The following is a 20,668-nucleotide window of genomic DNA, read 5'->3' on the forward strand; positions in this document are numbered from 1 at the left end:
GTCCTTCTAGTGTGTGCGAGTGAGAGCCTGTGTTGGCGGCCACCATCACCGCCACCACGCGCCAGTGATGATTATCTGAACCGGTCCTGGGCCTGTGCTAGGTCGACTCAACCTCAAATGAGTACCTGGTGCGATGCGTTGAAAATTTCAGCACGGGGGAGACAAAGGCGGCCGGGCGTGGTGTTGGCCACCCACGCCCCTCACCCCCTCGTGTGCCGTGTCGGCCTTCATAGATGCTACTCGCTAACAGCACTTGCCCCAACATTATGTCAAGGCTATACGGACGATCTGTGTTGTGTGTGTAGTGTGTGCGTGTAAAGTCACAGCACAAACTCCAAGTAATTTTTTTTATCGAACAGAGTCGACCCCCAAATGACAAATAAGCCCTCACATTCGTGAATAACGCAGCTGACTTAAAATAAATAAAAGCAATTCATGATGCGGTGATGTTTCGGGATAAGGGCCCTTCTACATATCACATCCTTGTAAAAAAAGGTGTTAGTTTTGTTGCCAGATAAAACGGTAAAAAAAACAATTATCATATTTTGATACTGGCAAAGAAGATTCCAAAGGTGTAAATGCCTACCCGAGCTCTCATGCTCTGATGGTGCATTGTCTTTGAGTTGTGCGCCTTTTGGCGTCATCTGGTCCAACACCATGTGAGACTAGGCTCTAAGGAAAACTGTCTCGGGTGTGGACCAATCAATTTTAAGGACAGTGCATACATTATCAGAGTTATGCTTTTTGTTGTTTGCATTCCGACCGCAGGTATTGTGGTCAATGCAAACATGACTCCTTGTAAAAAAAGGTGTCAGTTTTGTTGCCAGATTAAAGGGTAAAAAGCCAATTATCATATTTTGCTACTGGCAAAGGAGGTTTCAATGGTGTAGCACATCAAATTAACGAAACGGTCCTGTCGTGACGATCTTACTGGGTGGGATGTCCGCTAAATAATTCTGAGCGATTAAAGCAAGCGTCTTAAAGGCATCTCGTCGATGTTAAACGCGTACTTTGTTATTACTTTGTTATTCGTTTTATAAAAATGGAACTTTCTGGATGGGTAGAAGTAAAGCGGTGGAGCCGAGTAAGTGCACGTTCTGATCGGGATGAACTAAGGGAGCTGTGCTACTGATTGATGAGTTATGTGCGACAGATGATCTTTGAACCTCGGTACAACTGCAAAAAAAGAAACGAGATTGAAAGGACTCGGCGTCATAATATTACAGGATTTTATACATTTCTAGGGTGTTTTACAATGTCTGTCGTTTTTGTTGTTTAAAGTTCAGAACAATTTTGTAAAATTAAGAAAAAATTCCAGGAAACTAATCTGAGTCTGTGAGACCAAAGGGCGATTTAGGGGGCGGGGTCAGGGGTGGAAATTAAACTTTAAAATTCTACATCCATTATATCCATACAGAACACTACGTGGAAATAACTAAAACGTTTCAGTCAAGATTGGCAGTCGTCACTTTTGCTCATAATGAGTGGAATATCTGAGCTTGATCTGTAACGTAGGTGCAATGGGGCACCTACCACACATTGTGCTGAGCTGGTCAAGTCTGCTTGCTCCTTCAATTAATCTGGACATCATAGAGTTGGCATCTACACGGTAGTTTTATATTTATATATGAACTGTGCCAGGTGTGGGTGGTGCTTATCATTTGCTAGGTTTCCAATTAATTTGTTTTACTTGAATAAGTGTCGATTTTTTTTCAGATTAATCCTGTTTGCAAAAATCTATAGGATTGATTAAATTGTAAACATGCTTCCAAAAACAATGTCCTGCTCACAAACATGACAAAACATGTAATCATTCTCTACTTTCTTCTCCCCGGCAATTCCCCCACTCACGTAGGGCCTGCTGTCTTCCTGCTCCTGTCTTTCTCTACTCATCCCTGTGCTGGGCCATCATCTTCCCGTCGACTCCACACACATTCATTCATTCCCTAGCTCGCCACTCCGAACCACCACCTCCTCCTCCTCAGCCTGCCTCTCGATCTCCACCGCTGCTGCTTCGACGTCCTTCGCCTTTCTTTCAATTTCCTTTTGCCCCCCCCCCCCCATGATGAAATGTGTCCGAAGCCACCTGAGCGAACTTTCTTCAAGGCCTGTCTTAAGATGGGTACCACTAACCCCAAACAGGAACCCGACCCGATACATCTCAGCCATCGGAGTCGCCTTTCTCTCGGCTTATTTTGAGATCGTCAACACCGCTCTTGCCGCCCTGCTCATCTCCAGCATTCAGGCCCATATGACAACGTCGGTCTTATTGCTGTCCCTATATACCACGTATTGTTCGTCTGACAAATGCATTTTTATATGAATGGAACAAGTTGCAAGTCAAAATAAGCTACACGCGACGGACTGTGTCATATCAAGGACCGCTACAATCAGACGTTGCTGTGAAGAACGATGGATTTAAAACACAACGCAGGACACTGCCACGAGCGGTGATTTAAGAGAAAGAATTCCATTTGAAACGTGGCCGCAGTCACTCATTTGAACGGAGCAAACAAAAAAAAACCGCGGTAGTTTTTAATCAAACGACTTGAGTTATTTTCTCCTGCTCCTTAATTGAAACCCGTAGTGCGATCTTAGCCTGGCGTCGGCGAGCGATGCGTGAGATTTGCGAGGCTCGGCTCGCAGCCCAACAGAGGGCACTGCAGGTTGGGGATGCCGAAGCGAGCAACATAGAGAATAGGGAAACGCTGTCACGCTACAACGCGACGGATCGCACTCGTTAGGAGTGGACGATTTATTTTTTTCTTTTTTTACGCCGGTACAGATCGCACGCTCGACGATGCGCCGAGTTTGCGTTGAGGCGAATAACGTAGCCAACAAATCGGTACAAACAATAGAAGCATTGCCAACGATCGAAAGTGTGATGGATGTTAGCAACTGAAACCCAAACCGAAGAGTACATTTGTGAATCACACGATGGCACCGGGGGGGTGGCAAAGGGGGCCCAGAGGGGGCTGAGCCCCCCAAACCCTACTGAAGAATCAGCCCCCCCCTTCCAAATTTTTTTTTATCAAACACGTTGCTGCAATCTTTATCACCAGGAGCGTTTTTAGAAAAAAATATATATTAGGGTGAGGCAGTCAAAGGGTAAGGAAGGATGAGGGGGAAAGCACTAGAGCATAGAGTTTGATAAACAAAAGCATATCGTGACCGATATTCCGTTCAGCGTTTGACATTTGTTTAAAGTTCAACACTCAACGTCATGCAAGCCTCAAATGGCACTGCTGTCGATTACCGATGGTAGATAGACTTTGTGATGTTCCACCAAATCCGCTGCTCCCCCCCCCCCCCGCACTACGCAATTTATAACATAAAGTATAAGGAGCGCATGAGTGACGTGCAAGAAATACACCGAGAAGGCACAAAGACTACAGATTCATAAAAAAAATCCTCAATATAGAAGGGAAATAATAAAATAATAAAAATAAAACAATAAAATTATCACGACGTTTCGATTTCAACACAAGCAATCATCATCAGGTGTGAAAACCATCAGGTGTGAAAACCTGATGATGATTGCTTGTGTTGCAATCGAAACGTCGTGAGAATTTTATTGTTTTATTTTTATTATTGTATTATTTCCCTTCTACGTGACTTTACCGAAAGAACCAAGAATATGAATCCCTGCAGTCACGAAAGCTTTAAATCGAAATTTAAAATCCTCAGTGGTCAACATTTAAACTTAAACAACATGTGTTACTCACGAATACATATCTGCGTTGAACATTTGCGTACAGCTACTGATACATACGTACGTTTCACATTTTCGTGACCGCTATTGCCAGCCGTGATCGGCTACGATTTATCCACTGCTGGGCTGAGGGCCTTCGCCAAATCGTCTCACGACGGCCTAGCGACGCGACGAAGCGATTCGACTCGCGCAAGCGAGTGGCCGATCTCGTCGCTCCGTCTCTGAGGCGCTCGTCCTGTCGCGCGAGTTACCTTCCCCCTGCCGTCGGCTCCGTTATCATTCCCGATCGCCGGCCAACGTGACGTCCAGTGATGTGACGCGTCCTCTCCCAAGCCAAATTCTTCTTTTCCCACACCTCCGATTACCACGGTTGGCTACGTACGGTGCGAAAGAAGTTCAACATGTATACAACATGATATCGCTAATGGAGTGTTCTCCGATCCATCCACGTGTTCCTGTTTCTGTCGCGCGGTGTAATTCAAAGCAAGAACGCTCCAACACGACCTCGCTCAAGAAGACAATGCAATAAAATTCATAATAAAGGTTTTTTCTGGGTTATATCACGTAAGTATAAATGTGTCGTTAACCCGCCACCACCCGACACAGCCAGTAAGGTTTGTCACGTAAACAAAACGTGCCAATTTGTTACTACTTTAGCCCACCGGTGTGTTAGAGAGTAAATCCACAACATTTACAATTTGAGTAGTACGACTTTTCGCTGGTAATTTCATACAGCATTATCGGGCGATTTTTGCCAGAACATTCTCGAATGATATTGGGCGTGTAAACCTACGTGTCAAAATGCGATACAAGTTGGATTTTCAGAGAGCATATAAACGTCACAATAGAGAATAGAGGACCCCTCTTGATTAAACAGCATTGGCACTTGGCGAGGTTTTCGTGCAGCAAGGGTATCGCTATTCTCATTCACAGATGTAACATGCCAATATATGTTACGTATACACCTATGTCGGTGAAGATTGTATTGACTTGTATTGCAGTGATTATGGATTGGAGTTGCGGGGTTAACACCGCTCGTATCATCGTCATCCCCATCATTATTTATTTACAGCCCTTTGTCAATCCATCCCTGAACGAAGGCCTCTCCGTGCCACGTAATTCGTGGATGTTCTTTGAGCATACTTCACCATCCTGGTCTATGTGGCTTAGCGAAGGAAGAGGAAGTGTTCGAGGAAGTGTTAGACGTGGCCAGGAAGCAAACTCAGCTCGTTGGGAGGGCAGTGTAACTTGCTAACCAATGCGCCGCTACCACCACTACGCCCACCCCTGCTGTCATAATATTTAGCGGTGAATATAATTATTGTCATCATCACACTGTGAAAATGGCAGTGACCTCGTTATGTGTAGAACTGTGATGCACATTTTCTCATTCAATATACTTACAAGGTCATTTCTCAACCAATGGAAAGTAAGAACAAGTTAAAAGTAAAAAACGTATTTGTTATACAGCTCGGCTACATGACGGCCAAAGACAGCAGATTGGAATACTTAAGGAGGGAGTCTGGGGAAAGTCTTTTGTTTTAACTTTACTCAATGGGTCACTACTAAGCCACGGTAATAAAATTAATAGCCATTCATCTTCACTCGCAGCGCATTACGCAGTAATTGTAGTCCGGCCCCGTTTAAATCAGCGCAGGACACACTCCCGACACCGAGGCAGCGTCTCGCGTGGAGCAAACGTCACATTTCAAATCGGTTCCGATAACACGTAATAAACGTGCGCGGAGTTCGCCGCCCACTTATAAATCATTTTGTTTGGTTTAGATTTGTACTTCCCCCCCCCCCCAAACTCTGTCCATAAAAATGACATGGCAGCGCTCGACAAATCACTTCCAGATGCACGCGAACGCTCGCGCCCTGACACGCGGTGACGGCGCGGTAGCGCAATCAGAGGCGGGGGTGGGGGGGGGGCACGATGGGTTAGCCCCAACTGACCGCTGGCAATTACCACCGCGAGAGCCACCGTCCCCTCGGCCTGTCCTCCCAAGGGGCTCTTCCCGGGTTTCCACCGTGGCGCGGGTCGGCGCGCTCTCGGGTTTGGGTGGCGGCGAGCGAGCGAGCGCGCCTCGGGTCGGCAAGGCCCGACGTCCTCCGTCGTGCCACGTGCTGCCCCGGGAGCTTCACTCTGAGTCGCCGCACCTCACCTCCTGCAAGGGAAACTGGCGCTGTGCAGGCACACGTGTGGGATGGACAACAACAGGGAGATTCAAAGTGCGTTGGTCGGGAAAAATGGAAGGAGCTGGAAAGAGAGGGAGACCTAGCAGAGAATGGTTTGACGGCGACGTCACAAGAGATCGTTGCCAGAAGAGACGTGGCCCACTACTTGGGCATACTGGCACAAGATAGAAGAGAGTGGAAACAAATGCCGAAACGTGCAGTGGACACCTACGGGCTATCTGCCCATGGATTGTGATGATCACTCGGCTCCTGAAGAAGCTCGCGTGGAGCGAAACGTCGGACATCGTGCCAAACAACAACAACAACAACAAGCCTAACCCAGCCGAAAAAAACACATCAGAGAAACCGTAGCTCCGAGTATCGCTCGGCACGTCAAGGACTCATCGCTACACCCTTGAGAACGGTTTGGGAAGGAGGCATCTTTGGTATTGACTGAGGAGGCACCTCTGCTCTTGCGCTGCGACTCTTCGTGATCAACGTGCACGAGCGTGCGTAGCCCCCCGTTAACTTATCCACTGCTGGATGTGGGCCTCCCCCCATCGCCGCGCGAGGTCCTGGGCGTTATTGGACCGTACGTCACCGCGCTGGTCATTGCGGGTTGGTGAAGGGAGGGCACCATAGACATGTACAGTACAACGGAGTATTTTTTTCAGCACTCCGCTGTGCTCCCCGCAAGGTAGCTCCCCACAGCAGCAGCCTGGAGTGGCGGTGATCCAAACGAGCACTGTAAAGGCTCAACCCTGTTTGGCTTCCGAGATCCGATGGGATCGGGTGCATTCTGGGCAATTTCTCTTTAGACTTATAATATATGGCATGTTTACTTGCCTTCGTGATGTTATACGCATGTATGTAGAACTTCTTTCGCACCGTACTTAGCCAATGGTGCACATCCAGTAATCAAAGGCAGAGGTACTGCCCTGCAATCTCTTGCTCACACCACTGCCGGGAGTCATGGGTTGTGTAAAATAGAAGCCGGGGTTTTAATTCTTTCGCGGGGAGGAAGGAAAGATCTCGTTGTTTCGGTCAATTGACCTTCAAATCCAAAATCCTGTTTACGCTTTTATTAACCCGTTAGTCACTTCCTTTACAACACAGGGTGTCCGTAAAGGCATAATCCCGCGGACAGTTTGACCTCTGCGGTTGAAATGTTGACAGATGTGTTCCTTGTATGACTTTCTTTCACTTTTTTTTTAAACCCAAAAGCTCGAATGATCTTTCAACGGTGGATAACAGAAGCATCCGAAAAACCTCGCAGCCAAGATGCCATTCTGTGTACGTACGTTGAACTTCTTTCGCACCCTACGTAGCCAACCGTCCTAATCGGAGGTGCGTGGATCCGCACGGTCGGCGACCGTTCCTTAGCGTGGAGTTCGCCCGCAACAGCTGCCGTGCGGATCGTCCCACACGTGTGGGACGATCCGCACGGCCACCCGTGCATCGGACGTGAGATCCACGTTGCCTCTCCCACCGTGGTCTTGCGATCATTCCCCGCCACCGGGACAGCGCGAAGCCACGAGGACCGGCCCTAGGGTTCTTCAGTTTCTTCAGCGTGAAAGGAGAGCTGAAGAATGCTACACTGCTCTCCCCCCGCCCCCTGCAGCCATATCACTGGCTTGTTATAGAGGGTGACCCATTTGTAGATACCCCACTGGCTTCGCATGACCTCGCAACTTTCTTTTCAAACTGGGGATTGAATATTGTGAATGCTATGGGCTCCACATCTGCCCAGAGGGGAGTGTGCAGAGGTGTAACACGCGCATTGGGATTGGTGGGATACGTGCAGAGTGGCTTTGAATTAAAATGTGTTTTTTTTTCCTCTCTATAAATGTATCCGTCTTAATATAGTGGGGTATCTATACATAGATCACAATGCCTACGTTTCCGCTCGAGAGCCGTGCTAACGGTGAGCGTTGTTGAGTTTCTAAAAGAGTGGAGTTGCCACTCGTACAAGGCAAAGGCGCAGCCCTGCAGTTGCTCCCTCGTGCCACTGCTGCCAGAAGGGCGCCCACGACAGAGGGTGCTATAGGAGAGCCCCTGCAGGGGTGTTTTTGGCCTACTCTTCCACGCTTGCCAGACATCTTTGAGAAGGTGGGTGTTACCTACAATTTGCCCCCACCACACGTTTCCTGCGCAGTGGTTTCCATTCATCACGCGACACAGTCGTTTTTCGTTTTATTTGTTCGGTATATTGCCAGATATATTTTCTGTACTTTATTGTACCGTTACTGTACCGGTAGTTGTTATGCTTTTGTCATTTCTGTGACCCAGGTCTCTCTCGAAAACGAGACTCAGCCTGGTCCCCCTTGCCGTTCTCGCCGCCTGGCTAAACAAAATAAACTCGACTCAAACTTACGTGTCAATCAACGTAACTGGGGTGGTGGTGCGGTTTATACCGCTGGGTGGACAACAGAGGCAAGGGGAGAGGGGGGCGGATTTACGAAACTCGCCGCCCCATCGTTTCAACTCGCGCGCTGGGAGATTGGACCCCAGACCCCTCACCCCCCCTCCCCCTTTTTTTACATATTTAGATAAAGACAAAGATCCCCCGGATAGCCTTGACACATTTTTTGGGGCAAGTGCTGTTAGTGAGCAACTGTGAAGGCCGGCACGGCACACGATGGGGGTGGGGTGTGTGCCAGCACCATGCCCGGCCGTCTTTGTCTCCCCAGTGGCGATGTTTACAAACTGCACCCAGCTACTTATTTAAGGCCGAGTCGACCGAGGGGAGGCCCAGGACCGGTTCAGCGAATCGTCACTGGTGTTGGTTGCAACGAGCGGGAATCATAATCGGGTATGTCTATATGTATACATTATATCTGTGTCTATACATTTTGTTCCACCCTAAAGTAAACAAAGTTTTACTTTTAGAGAGCCCAACTCCAGCTTAAACGAACGTGTTCCATTTTTCGTCGTTGCTTATTTTGGCAATTACTCAAAAAAATAAGGGGGAGCCCCTAATGACATTTTCGAGAATTGAAGTGAGTTCTTACACGGGCCTCAATTGGGTCTGCTGGAGCTTGTCCGCAAAAAGTCACCCCGCGGAGTCTTCTCAGCAGGGGGTCGAGTGCCAAGGTTACCCTCCGCGGAGCGCTTGTGCCAGTCCTTCCATTGGATGATAAGGATGCCTTTTTATATACGTGGACGCGTGTGCTACGTACATCACGTGTTACACGCGCGTGTATACGTTGTGCGTAAAAAAAAGAGGGGGGAGGGGGTGGAATGTTAAAAAGGTGCAGCCCTGAAATTGTTCGCTTGCCTTGCTCGCTCACGCCACTGCTTTTAGAGAGAACTCCGGACGGTAGTTGTGGGCCTACTATTTTCACGTCGACTCGACGCGTCTGAAGAAAGTGTGCGTAACCCACCACTTCACCCGACCGGACGCAGGCCTGCTGATTATGGACTAACTCTGTCATCAACTGATTCGTACTTCTGTGTTCACAGAGGCGGGGTGTGGGGAGGGGATTGGAGAAGCCGCCACCGTTGATGCAACCTCTGGATTGCAAGTCCACCGTGCTAGCCGTTACATTACGGCAGCTTGCTACGGTGGCTCGGAGATGTTAACTACCTCGCTCGGCATACTGGAGGCTGTGGGTTCGATCCCGACCCTGACGCCTGCATATTTGGAGTTTGCGTGTTCTCCCCGTGGTCGCGTGGATTCTTCTCCGGGTCCTCCGGTTTTCCCTCCACATTTAGAAACATGCATTTAGTCTTTGGCTGCGATACATTTCCACGTGATAAGCCACTTTGTTGAGCTATCATTTGTGGCCAGGTCGCTTCTGAAAAAGAGCTATATAGCTCAGCGTGCCTTACCAGGTAAAATGAAAAAAAAAGTTCATAGTTCATGAAGCATATTAAACATGGCGTAATGGTTTGCTAGCACATTTAACTTAAATTGCTATCCAGATGTCGCCAGTTAGATTCAATGCCCCTGCGAGGTAGTTGAAACGGAGCAACGTTTGTTGAATCGCCTCCATCCACCCAGCGGTATAAATGGGCGCACCACCACGGCGAACATGCGGTGGGGTAAAGTGTGGGCAACTCGCACATATTCCAGCTTGCGTGGAGGCCCTCCTGCCAGCAGGCGGCCCTCCTGCCAGCAGGCGGCCCAAGCAAGCAATTGCAGGGCTATGCTTATATACATTAAACCTTTTATACGACATACACATCGAGGCATCTGAACACACGTAAAGCCAAGCACTGTTCGAGAGCCACCCACGAGGCGGTGGGTGGCTCACACCATGCTCGGCCGCCTTTATCTCCAGAGTGCCGAAGTTTACACATCGCACCAGGTACTCATTTGAGGCTGAGTCGACCGAGGGGAGGCCCATGACCGGTTCAGATAATCGTCACTGGTGCTGGTGGCCGCGAGCGGGAATCGAACTCGGGTCGCCGGGTTCGTAGCGCAGTGCTGCTGACCGCTACACTACCGCTCCCCGAATGCGCGCTGACACACACACATGCACACGCGCATTTCCCCGTTACGTTTCGCAAATTGCCATTTGGAAAAAAAAGGAAACAATTTTTAAATTGTTCGCAGTTGGTTTTTTTTTTGGTTGTAATTGGCGAGCAAAGCACGGGAGAGCCTGGCCACTACACGATCTTGAAACAAACCACGGGCAGTGGGACATTTAGCATCGCTCACTCGTCGAGTTGATTTGAGAACCTACTCGTGGAGCGTAACAAAAATTTATACGTTGCTAATAACTGGCAGAATGAGTGGCCGATTTAATCACAACACATCAATATCGTTCGCGAAATTAGTGCGTGCTTTATGGGGGTTGTGTGCAGTCTGGCCGCAGTTGTTTCAGGGCTTAGCTTTCTTACATATAAAATATATATATATTTAATTTTACTGGCTAAGTCCCACTGAGCTATATAGCTCTTTTTCTGAAGCGACCCCGCCACAATTGATAGCCCGACACAAGTGGTTGACCACGTGTATATGTAAAGGAGCTGAATACTCTAAAATGCATGTTTCTAAATGTGGAGGGAAAAACCGAAGGACCTGGAGAAAAATCCACGCGACAACATGCAGAGAGAGAGAGAGACACGCAAACCCCAAATATACAGCAGGCGTCAGGGTCGGGATCGAAGCCACGACCTCCTGCACACCAGGCGAGGGCGTTAACATCTGGGCACCGTGGCACACTCATAAAGCTACTGTGCAGCGAGTGTGTGTGGATCTTTGGGGATTGTAGGGAGCGGAAATGTAGCGATAAGCGCGCGCGCTGCGCTACAAACCTGTCAACCCGAGTTCGTATTCCCACTCACAGTCAACATCGGTGATGAATATCTGAACCGGTCGTGGCAATCCCCTAAGCCGAGTACCTTGTGCGATGTGGAAACATCAGTAAGTGGAGAGACAAAAACGGCCGGGCGTGGTGCTGGCCACCCCCCCCCCCTCCCCTCGTGTACTGTGTCGGCCTTCACAACACTTGCCCTCAGTCTTTTAAAGGCTGTAAGGGGATCTTTGTCTTTGTTATGGGCATTGCATTTTTATTTGTGGGTGGAAAGGTATTAAAACAATTGTAACAGCAGTCACGTGGGGTATCATTTACCCATTTACTTGTTTTCGTTTCTTAATAATCCATTTACACAAATATACTGCATACATGCATTTCTTGCAACCAAACAAATTTCTTGGAAGCGAACTTCAAAACGAATCAATCAGTTAAGCCTTAAGGATATAATTAAGTAAACTAATCCATCCTTTCACCATTCAGCTAAAAAGAGCAATTGTACGACGCACACTTTCCACCCTTGATCATCTTGGCAATTACGTCTGGGTAGGTGTTGTATTCCGACCGGGTTTAGTTTCAGATTCAGCTTTTTCATCCCAGTTTGTTTGTTTTGTTGTCGTTTTAATGTGCAAGCGTGAGGTTATCGATCGCAACGTCATAAATCTAGCGGGCACATTCATCGGATCAGTAGAGAGGACCCCCCCCCCCCCCCCCCGGACATCAATAGCACGGCACGAAATTTCGTAGCAGATGGTTAATTAATGCGGCAAGGCTGCCTGGCCGATTCGCCGAATGTGGCGATGGATATAAACGATTATAATTTTTTACGGTGCCACGATATGGTGTCTCACGAAGGCCGTTGACCAACGGCTCCGACGTATTTGAACTGCATTGACCACACACAAATCCCGAGCACCAACGGACGAACATTCAAATTCACCCTTTGCCGTTCCAAGACGTCTGCTAGTTGCAGGGTGGGTGTCCCGTTCGCCGCCGAATCTCGGAACGTGCAAGCGGCTCAGCGTTAATTTTATTTAGAGACGTTGTGCTCACCGCAGACAACTGTAGCGACAAAACACCGCACTCTACGACAGCTGGCGTCAAACTGTGCCACACGCCCTCCCGCGTGGCCTTGTGGGAGCCTCGGTACATATAAAGTTGTTATTTTTTAGTTTTTCTTCTGATTCGGTTCCGATGACGTACGTCATCGCAATGGGAGAGGGTTAATTTTTGTTTTTATTGCTCAGAGGTGCGAAGAGCCACGGGGATAAGCGGAAAGGAAGCAGCCATGCGGGTGAGCCGGCCTTCCTCCCATACAGTGACGAACGCTCATTAATGCGATTGTCCCCGAATGCCAATGTATCAGGACCCTCCTGTAAAAAGATTCAGTGAGGCATTTCTGGATAAGTAATTGTTTTTTTTAATAACAGCTAATAGGTTTTATACATCTTCTTGATGAAGTCAGCTCACTTCCTTGCAGGTGCCAAGTAGATTGTTGGCAGGAACTGTGAGCGAAGGTGACGGGGCTTGGAGAAGATCATAACTGAAGAAGATTGTTGTTTTTTTTGCTATGTTTTTTTTTTACCTGTTGAGCTCAGCAAGTCTTCATCACTCTATTTGTCACAGTTCCCATTATTACGAAGCAGACTTCTCGCCTCAACAGGCTCTCGCCCGGTTGAAATAACGTCCACCAATCAACGCGAGTGGCGTTGTCGTCCAACCCCAGGTGACATCGTCACCTATGCGGCTGCGCTTTAAAAAAAACTAAAGAGACACCGAAAAAAATATATAAATCTAAAGTACGTTTAACGGCCGTGCAAAATATGCGTATTTATTTAACTGCCATCATCATAATTATTAGAGAACGTTCACATCAATAAAGAGGTGGGTTTTTCAGGCAGCCTATACATCAACTTTTGAACTTTAGCCCAGCACGTTTTCTAAGCACGGGGAAAAAGTGGTGCAATTTAAATCGCGATTTTTTTTCCCCCTTTTGTCTTGTTTTCTTTACGTCACACCGGCCAACCCCAACATTTCTCAAAAAGTTGCAGCGTTGCTTCGCAGACGACATTGTGTGTGCGCCCGAAAGGTGCAGCGTCCACTCCTCAAACCGAGAGGTTCAAGGGTTCAGAGAAACCCAATCTGGAGGCAACCACCACCCCCCCGGGAGGCCGTACCAGACTGTTCGGGAGGACACAGAGAGCCGCAGGCCATCCTGCTCACTACGAGCAGGAATGTATGTAGAACTTCTTCCGCACCGTACGTAGCCAACCGCGCTAAATCAGAGGTGCGGATTGCCCTTCTTACCCGTTTCTCCCTTTAAAAAAAATATTCAAAGTGATTTACAGCTCAAAACTAACATCGAGGCAGCGCTCATCATCACCCTGCTAACAGCCCTGCGCGAGTGGGCCAAAGCTCCACGTCACTATTGGCAGGGGGCGGCATCGACGAATGAGGCGCCCGCTCTTGACCAGCCTACAAAATGGTTCTCGTTTTATTTGCCCACGGAGGGACGACCGGGATTTGAACTCGCAGCCTTGCTGATTAAGAGCCGCTGTGCTCAAACCGTTGAGCCACGTGGGTCGGGGTCAGCTTGACAGAGTGCATCCACTTCTGACCGCGGGACTCACGATCGAGTTTCTTAACGGCGAGCCAAAAAGTCGCCGATTGGCTTCCACAGCCAAACTGGTACGGAGGCGCGAGTATGAGGAACGAATCCATGAACCGATACCATTTGAACATACCTCGACTAGGTCTCTCTTTTGAATTATGCGACTAAGTTGATCCTTCAAAACATTACAATAACTGCGGGTCCGTGTTATGTCAGTGTTCGTTGTCCATCTCCGTCTTTGTGTGTGCATCTGTCTCCGCATTTCTGGGCCTCTGAATATTTATCTCTCAATTTTCATATTTGCGTTTGTCATCTGTCCGTCTCTATTATGTTGATCTGTCCTCCTGTCTCTGTGTGTAAGTCTCCCCGTGTTTCTGCCTCTGTGCATTTCAGAATCAGAGTGATTTATTCATACTGCAGGAATCTGGTGAGCTGTAAAGCTATTTTCCACAGCAGTTCCACAGATGTCCAGTAGCCTCCATCTATCTGCACGTTGAAGCTGGACGCATTTGTGCACGTCTGTCATTCATCGCGTTTAAAGGCAAGGGTTTGCGGATCGTGCAGATGCATGAAACTCCTAAACCCCATTTGGCCTTTTGGAAGCCATGCGATGGCAGGACAGCAAGTGGGTTGGGATTGGCCTGTAAAAAAAGTTTTGAGACTCAGAAAGGCTTTCCTGCACACAGAGGGCATTTTAATCTCTCCGATACATCTTCGGGTTGTGCCGCGTGTTTTTCTGCACGATGTCCGACGTTTCACTCCACGTGCCGGGAGCTTCTTCAGGAACTAAATAGAGGAGCTCACTCTCTGGTTGCTTTCCGGGTGGTTAATTGCAGGCCAGCCGGTGTCCCTTGTTGGATTGACATCATCCCGGACAACACGCGGTTCGATCTTAAAACACGCCAGAGGGGCTATAACAGCACGACCCCGTAAACCCTGCGTATCAAAGCCACCCGACTGTCTTTAAAAGTTGGCACCTCTCCCATGAAATATATTGACTTGGCCGTGCGCACAACGTCCGTCAAGATGCGCGTGGCATCACACCAGCCCTGGGCAACCCCAGCGTGTCCTCACATGCGAGCGTGTGGCAAGATGGGATTATTTGCCGTTACACCACTCAGTTTCTCGCGAGGAGGGTGGGGGGGGACGAACGTCACGAGAGATGCCATTTCTGCCCGACCTCAATTGACGTCTCCAGGTCCACTTTAAAAGCCGGCTGTTCGCAAAGTAAAATTTAAAAAATATATATTATCCTGTAAACAGCTCCATAGAGCCATCCCGTACATGTAAATGCAATAAACAAGCACACACACAAAAAGTATTTTGGCCAGCTGCGCTGGAGGTGAGCTAATTCATCGTCGGACGTGGCCGCGATTTACACTGGAAACTTGTTCCTTTGGCCGCCCACATATTTTTAGGATGAATTGAGGGGGCGCACGAGATCAGGAGAGAAAGTAAAAAAAAAACCCCAAAGTCTCGCACGCACCCCGCGAACACGTCTACACACACACGCACGCGTGCAACGCGCATGCTGCCGTAACACCCAAGATGGATTTGAAACTTCACCGGCTCAATGGCCGCACTGTTGCACGGGAGGGCAAAACAAAAAATTATTTCCAGACTCTAAGACAACTTAAAAATGGCAGCGGCTCCCCTAATTTATCATTATCTCAGGCATGCCATGCCAAAATGTGAGCACTCACGAGAAGGGTATGTTTTCATAAAGTCAAAAGCAATGGATGCAACGTGCAGATAGGCCCTTAATGCGGGGCTAATGAGAAGCGACACAATTGCGAACTTTGGCTGCCAAAGGAGCCCCAGAGAAAATCAAATTCCATCAGTTTTTGTTTCAGGAGGAGGAGGACTAACGGTTTAAAAATGTGGGCCGTATCGTGTGACGGCGGGACAAAAAAAAAAACGCGCCGCGCAAAACGCCCGGGACGTCAGCCGTGTGATGCTTAGCAGCTCGGCCGCCCATGCGCCCAAACGCCGAGCAGGGTTGTGCGGTCGTAAGGTGCGGTGGAGGAGGGGGGGGGCGCAGTGCGCTGTAGCGGTTTCTGCGAGACGCGCGGACCGCACTCGATAGCGGGCCCGGCAGGCCAGGTGCGGAACAAGCAAAACAAATAATAATACGTACTTAGCTTTACTCCAGCGACGTGAATTTCGTGCCCCAAGTAACAATGGTAATGTAATGATTGAAATTCCTAATTCGAGATGCAAACATCGCGCCCGCTGGCTTCGGCATTCCTCCTCGTCAACCGCATCGGGACATCGCCATCAGCAAGCCGCAGCGGTGCGATTGTTGCCGTGCAACTCAAACTGTGGACCAGAGAGTAAACTCCTGTAGTCTGTGTTCCTTTAATGAGAGGAATAGCAAAACGGCAGGAACTCTTCTCCTCAAGCCTTCTTGTCGTGGCCAGCAGACCCCCGGCATTGGCATTCAGCTCCTGAACATATTGCCATCATGTGCAAGAACCGAATAGAATGGGGATCGATTCACGATTGATTTTTTTTTTTTTGGGTCAGATCGCCTAAATAAAATGTGGGTCGTAAAATGTTAAATTTACGAGGGTAATTATTTATACCGCAATTCCAATTGTATGGGGATACCACCATGGTCTAATGGTGAGCATGCTGGACTGGAAATCTAGAGTTTGCCGGTTCACCAATCTGAGTTCTAACCAGGCTCCAGCCTGCTTAGCTGCTGCAATCTAACAAGATTTGACCTACTGAGGGTGGAATCCCTGGCCCGAGCATCACAATAGGTTTGGCACGTCCGGTATATGGCATGTCGGTTCTTTAAAGGGTTCGTGTCCCGTGGCCCCATTCCCATTGAAACTCACAAAAAGAGAGAAATGTATTGTGCAATGTAAAGTGGCTTTGCCTGGACAGAGTTTAAATTGCATTGCTGCTGATGATAACGATCGCCAAAGTCTGGCTTGATCCTCATTAGTTCAGCTCCGTCAACCGAATATCATTAAGGGAATTACAGAATAATAACGCCTTCTGTACGAAGCACTGCGGCAATGCAACATTATTCATGAGTCGCGATGCTCATCTGATAAAAATACATTCTCCAAACCCACTGCTTACCGTTGCAGATACGATGCAATGTCGTATATCCAACCGTCTCATATCTGCCCTGACCGATCAACCTCCCGCATCCAAGTCCCGCGTTTGTGCGTGGAGTTATTTTTTCAAAGATATGCTCACACATCCGATCTTTTCACAAATACGACCTACACCTCAGTGCCAAGTGAGTCGGACGTGCGACAATGTACCGTCTTACAAGAAAAAAAATAGTAAGTAGTTTATTTCGCGTGAAGCTCAAATAATGCAGGTGCACGCGCTTTATCCGTTGATTTAAAAACCATATTTGTACGGGATCCGGTACACTGGCGATGCGTCGTGTTGCGGCAGCCACTGTGACAGTCAGCAAGGTTCGATTTGTCAAAAAAGAGCTCCTGGAAGAGACTTCTTGTAGACACGACGTTCAGACAGGGTGGTGGTGGTGGTGCAGCAGCGGTCACGCCCGTGCCTCACAGCTAGAAGTACCTGGGTTTGATTCCAAACTGGGTTCAGTTTGATCTCTTTCTCCTATACTTTGCACTCCTGTCGTGATTTCATATTTTAGTTGGTGTAACTTTCCGACTCGCGCCTGCCTGACATCCGTGAAAAAAGAGCTTTATAGCTCATCGGATTCCTCCAATATAAATACAGATTCTGATTCTGCGTAACATTCTCTCCCTGTTCTGCATGGGTTTCCTCCAGGTTCTCTGGCTTCTTCGCATAGCTAAACAAAAAAAAATACAACTGACGTTGGCCAAACATCCCAATGCTGAAAAAAATATCTGCAAATTACGCGACTGGGAGTGAACAAGGCAACATTGCCTCCGACTGCGACACCTTGTCAGGACCCTCCTGAAAAATTAGTCTTGAGACTCTGTGAAGCTTTCCTGGGCAAACAAGCGAAATCAAAACGATAAGGGCATCAAGAAACTTGGCTCGTGTCAAATAAGAGAAGGAAAATTTTTGCTCTTGGCTGTGTTTAACAAACACATGCTCGAGGTGTGCAAATTAAACGTACGCGGTAGCCATGGATTTGTGTCCAACAAACAGGGGTGGAATGACCCGTAAATTTAAATATATTAATATATTAATGTTTTTTCATTCATATGTGTGCGGCACAATTAGCTCGTATCACTCAAGCAGCTACACGGGAGGCAAATTACTTAGTTTCTGTAAGTGTAGTTTGAGACTTCAACCAGTGTTGAACTTCAGGGTGACCCGGCCCTATCAGTGGAACAAATCAATGTCCAGCCTCTAATGCTTTTGGGGCCCAACTTATGAAATTAATTTTTTTCTTCTAGTTCGCTCATAGAATCTACTATATTGCTACAAATATAATCTTTCTTAGCCCCGACAGAACATCATTAGAATTTAACAAATTATTTGGCGATGCTGTGTTGGGCAGCGGAACCTAATGTGTATATATTTATTATTTTAAGGCAGAAATGTTATTGACGATTGTGGAAATTGTTGTATCATTGAAATATAGATCAGTCAGTCGTGACTGTCTCTGTATGTTAGACGCACAAATATAAATATTTACAGATTCCAGATTAACAATTTTTATTGCAACAAGTTCCACATATTCAAATACTGTATGTATATAAAAACTGTATACGATTGCTACATTTGTATACATACATCTTTTTAAAACCTAGTGCACTCATGAACAGGATACAATGGTGTATGTTTGGTTATATTTATATTGAAGAAATTCAATAAGAGCAGAATGACCAAGCTAAACCTATGACCAAATCACCCTGAATGCACGCCCAAGTCTCATGAGATCTCAGAAGCTACCTTGTCAGCAGAGGGCAATTGAAGCCAAATCTATTGTTGTACTGCACTGCACTATGCTGCCCACATTTATCAAACCACTAAGCGCAGCAAAGGTGAAGTATGGTCAGGGGTCGGCAAACCAAAATAACGATAGCAGCCATATTTTTCGAATTCGGTAAAAAAACCCTCAATATTGCACGAGTCGGCAATGCAACGTGGTGAATACGAGACCGTGACCCTGAATTAAAGAACGTCACACAAATCGGTTCCTTAAAGAAGCCCCTTTGAGCGTGGTCAACCCGCGTCGGCGTTGGGAGGGCCCCCCTCATCCAGCAGGGGACTGACGACGGGGCGACGTAACGTGCGCGGACGCCGTTCAAAGACAAACGCGAGCGGAACGCTGACAAGTCTCCCCACCCAGTCGCGGGCGGCCCCAAAAATCGGGACGCGACCGCGAGAACGAAACGCATCCGTCACGGAGATCGCGGGGGGCACGGACACCAGCCGTAGTTGGAGACGCACGGCGGTCATCGAACGACGAGTTCACCGGAGCTCGTTTGCGTAAAAAAAACGCGGCAATTTGGATTCAAGCGAAGCTCGTTATTTTTCTTTCTCCTGTCTTTCAATAACGACAATTTAACGTCTGAACAGATGCACTGCGTTTGCACCAACACGGCTGACTTGACGCACGCGCAAACGCAACGAAGCGAGACTACGGACGCCGTGGGTAAAGCTTGGCCGGTGACGTGTGAGTACGTACGCATGTTGAACTCCTTTTCGCACCCTACGCGGCCAACCGTGCTAATGGGAGGTGCGGGGTGACGTGGGCCTCTAGCGGCGGTGCATTTGGCCGCTTGTTGCACAGATGTTCACGGTTCGAATCCAGTGGCCGTCCTGGTTTCTTACAGTGGGTGTATTCACCATAACATACCACAGAACCGTCTGCTTCGCAGCGGACAATGAACATCGTGCGGCATCTTCTAAACTATACGGTTTTTTTTTTCTATTTTACCAGGTAAGGCCCACTGAGCTATGTAGGCTTTCTTCAAAAGGGACCTGGCAGCTTACCACGTGCAAACTTATAGCAGCCAAATACTAGAAACGCGTGATGTTGATTCTAAATGTGGAGGGAAAAACCGGAGGAACTGGAGAAAAATCCACGCTACCATGGGGAGACACGCAAACTCCAAATGTACAGCAGGCGTCAGGTTCGGCATCGAACCCACGACCTCCTGCATACCGGGCGAGGTAGTTAACATCTCGCCACCACGGCGCCATTCGCAACAGCAGAGGCCACGTGTGCTGGCGTCATTTTACAAATGTTTTTCAAATCTGGAAAAACGACACCACAATTTAATCCTTATGGCGGTACCCCGGGGTACCGAATAATACAAAATGGCCGAGGCAATTAAATATTTTATTTCAGGGACACTATTTTTTCCAGGGGTGTTACTTAACTCCGCGACCGGGGTACCAATTAATCCGAAATCAGTGCTACTCTGCGATGTCGAAACACAGCGAGGACGATTGCGCTGTGACACTGAACGCTCGTGTGCACCAGTTGAGCAGCACTTTCGATGAGCTCGAGGACTTCAAAAAGACTTTGGAATCCAACTTCATCGCGACTAGCCGGGAGAAGCACTCCCTCGCGTCCATGTCGAGCGCGTCGGCATCAGCGGCGGGAGCGGCATCCTCTGCGGCAGGTGCCTCTTCGTCGGTGGCAGACTCGTCACCTTCGGCGGCAGAAGCGGCGACATTCGTGACGGGCGCGTCATCGGCTTCCGGGACGGTGCCCTCGCGATTGTCCACGATATCGAGCGTCGAAAGCATTCGTCGGATGGGCGGTGTCGGTGGTTCGCAGCGGACCGTGCCCCGTCGCGTTGCTCGTGAACGGTGCGATCGCAAGATGACGGCGTTGCAGCGTGCGATCGCCAAGCCTGGGTCAAGAAGACATTAGAAATGTTCAGAACGATTGGGCGTCGATGGAAAACATCCAGAACGGATCGGAATAGCAGCAGTCTGAGGGGACCATTATTAGCGCGATCCAGTCGGGGCTAT

The 20,668-nt window shown here is 48.4% G+C and overlaps 1 long non-coding RNA gene across 9 annotated transcripts in view; it reads right to left on the reverse strand.

The window, feature by feature from the left end:
- Positions 1-20,668, reverse strand: part of LOC116946934 (uncharacterized) — a 166,375-nt gene that overhangs the window by 85,936 nt on the left and 59,771 nt on the right. The window contains exon 3 of one of the 9 annotated variants that reach the window (XR_012945529.1): positions 3,533-5,898. The exons of 7 other annotated variants lie outside the window; for them this stretch is intronic. This is a non-coding gene — a long non-coding RNA (uncharacterized LOC116946934). Of the gene's footprint in view, positions 1-3,532; positions 5,899-11,609; positions 20,548-20,668 lie in introns of those variants that run through there. One more of the 9 variants, XR_012945528.1, reaches the window with a different exon arrangement.

Source organism: Petromyzon marinus, chromosome 28 (genome assembly GCF_048934315.1).
Source record: "Petromyzon marinus isolate PM22_M1 ecotype Great Lakes invasive population chromosome 28, UKy_Petmar_22M1.pri1.0, whole genome shotgun sequence".
Taxonomy (NCBI): Eukaryota; Metazoa; Chordata; class Hyperoartia; order Petromyzontiformes; family Petromyzontidae; genus Petromyzon; species Petromyzon marinus.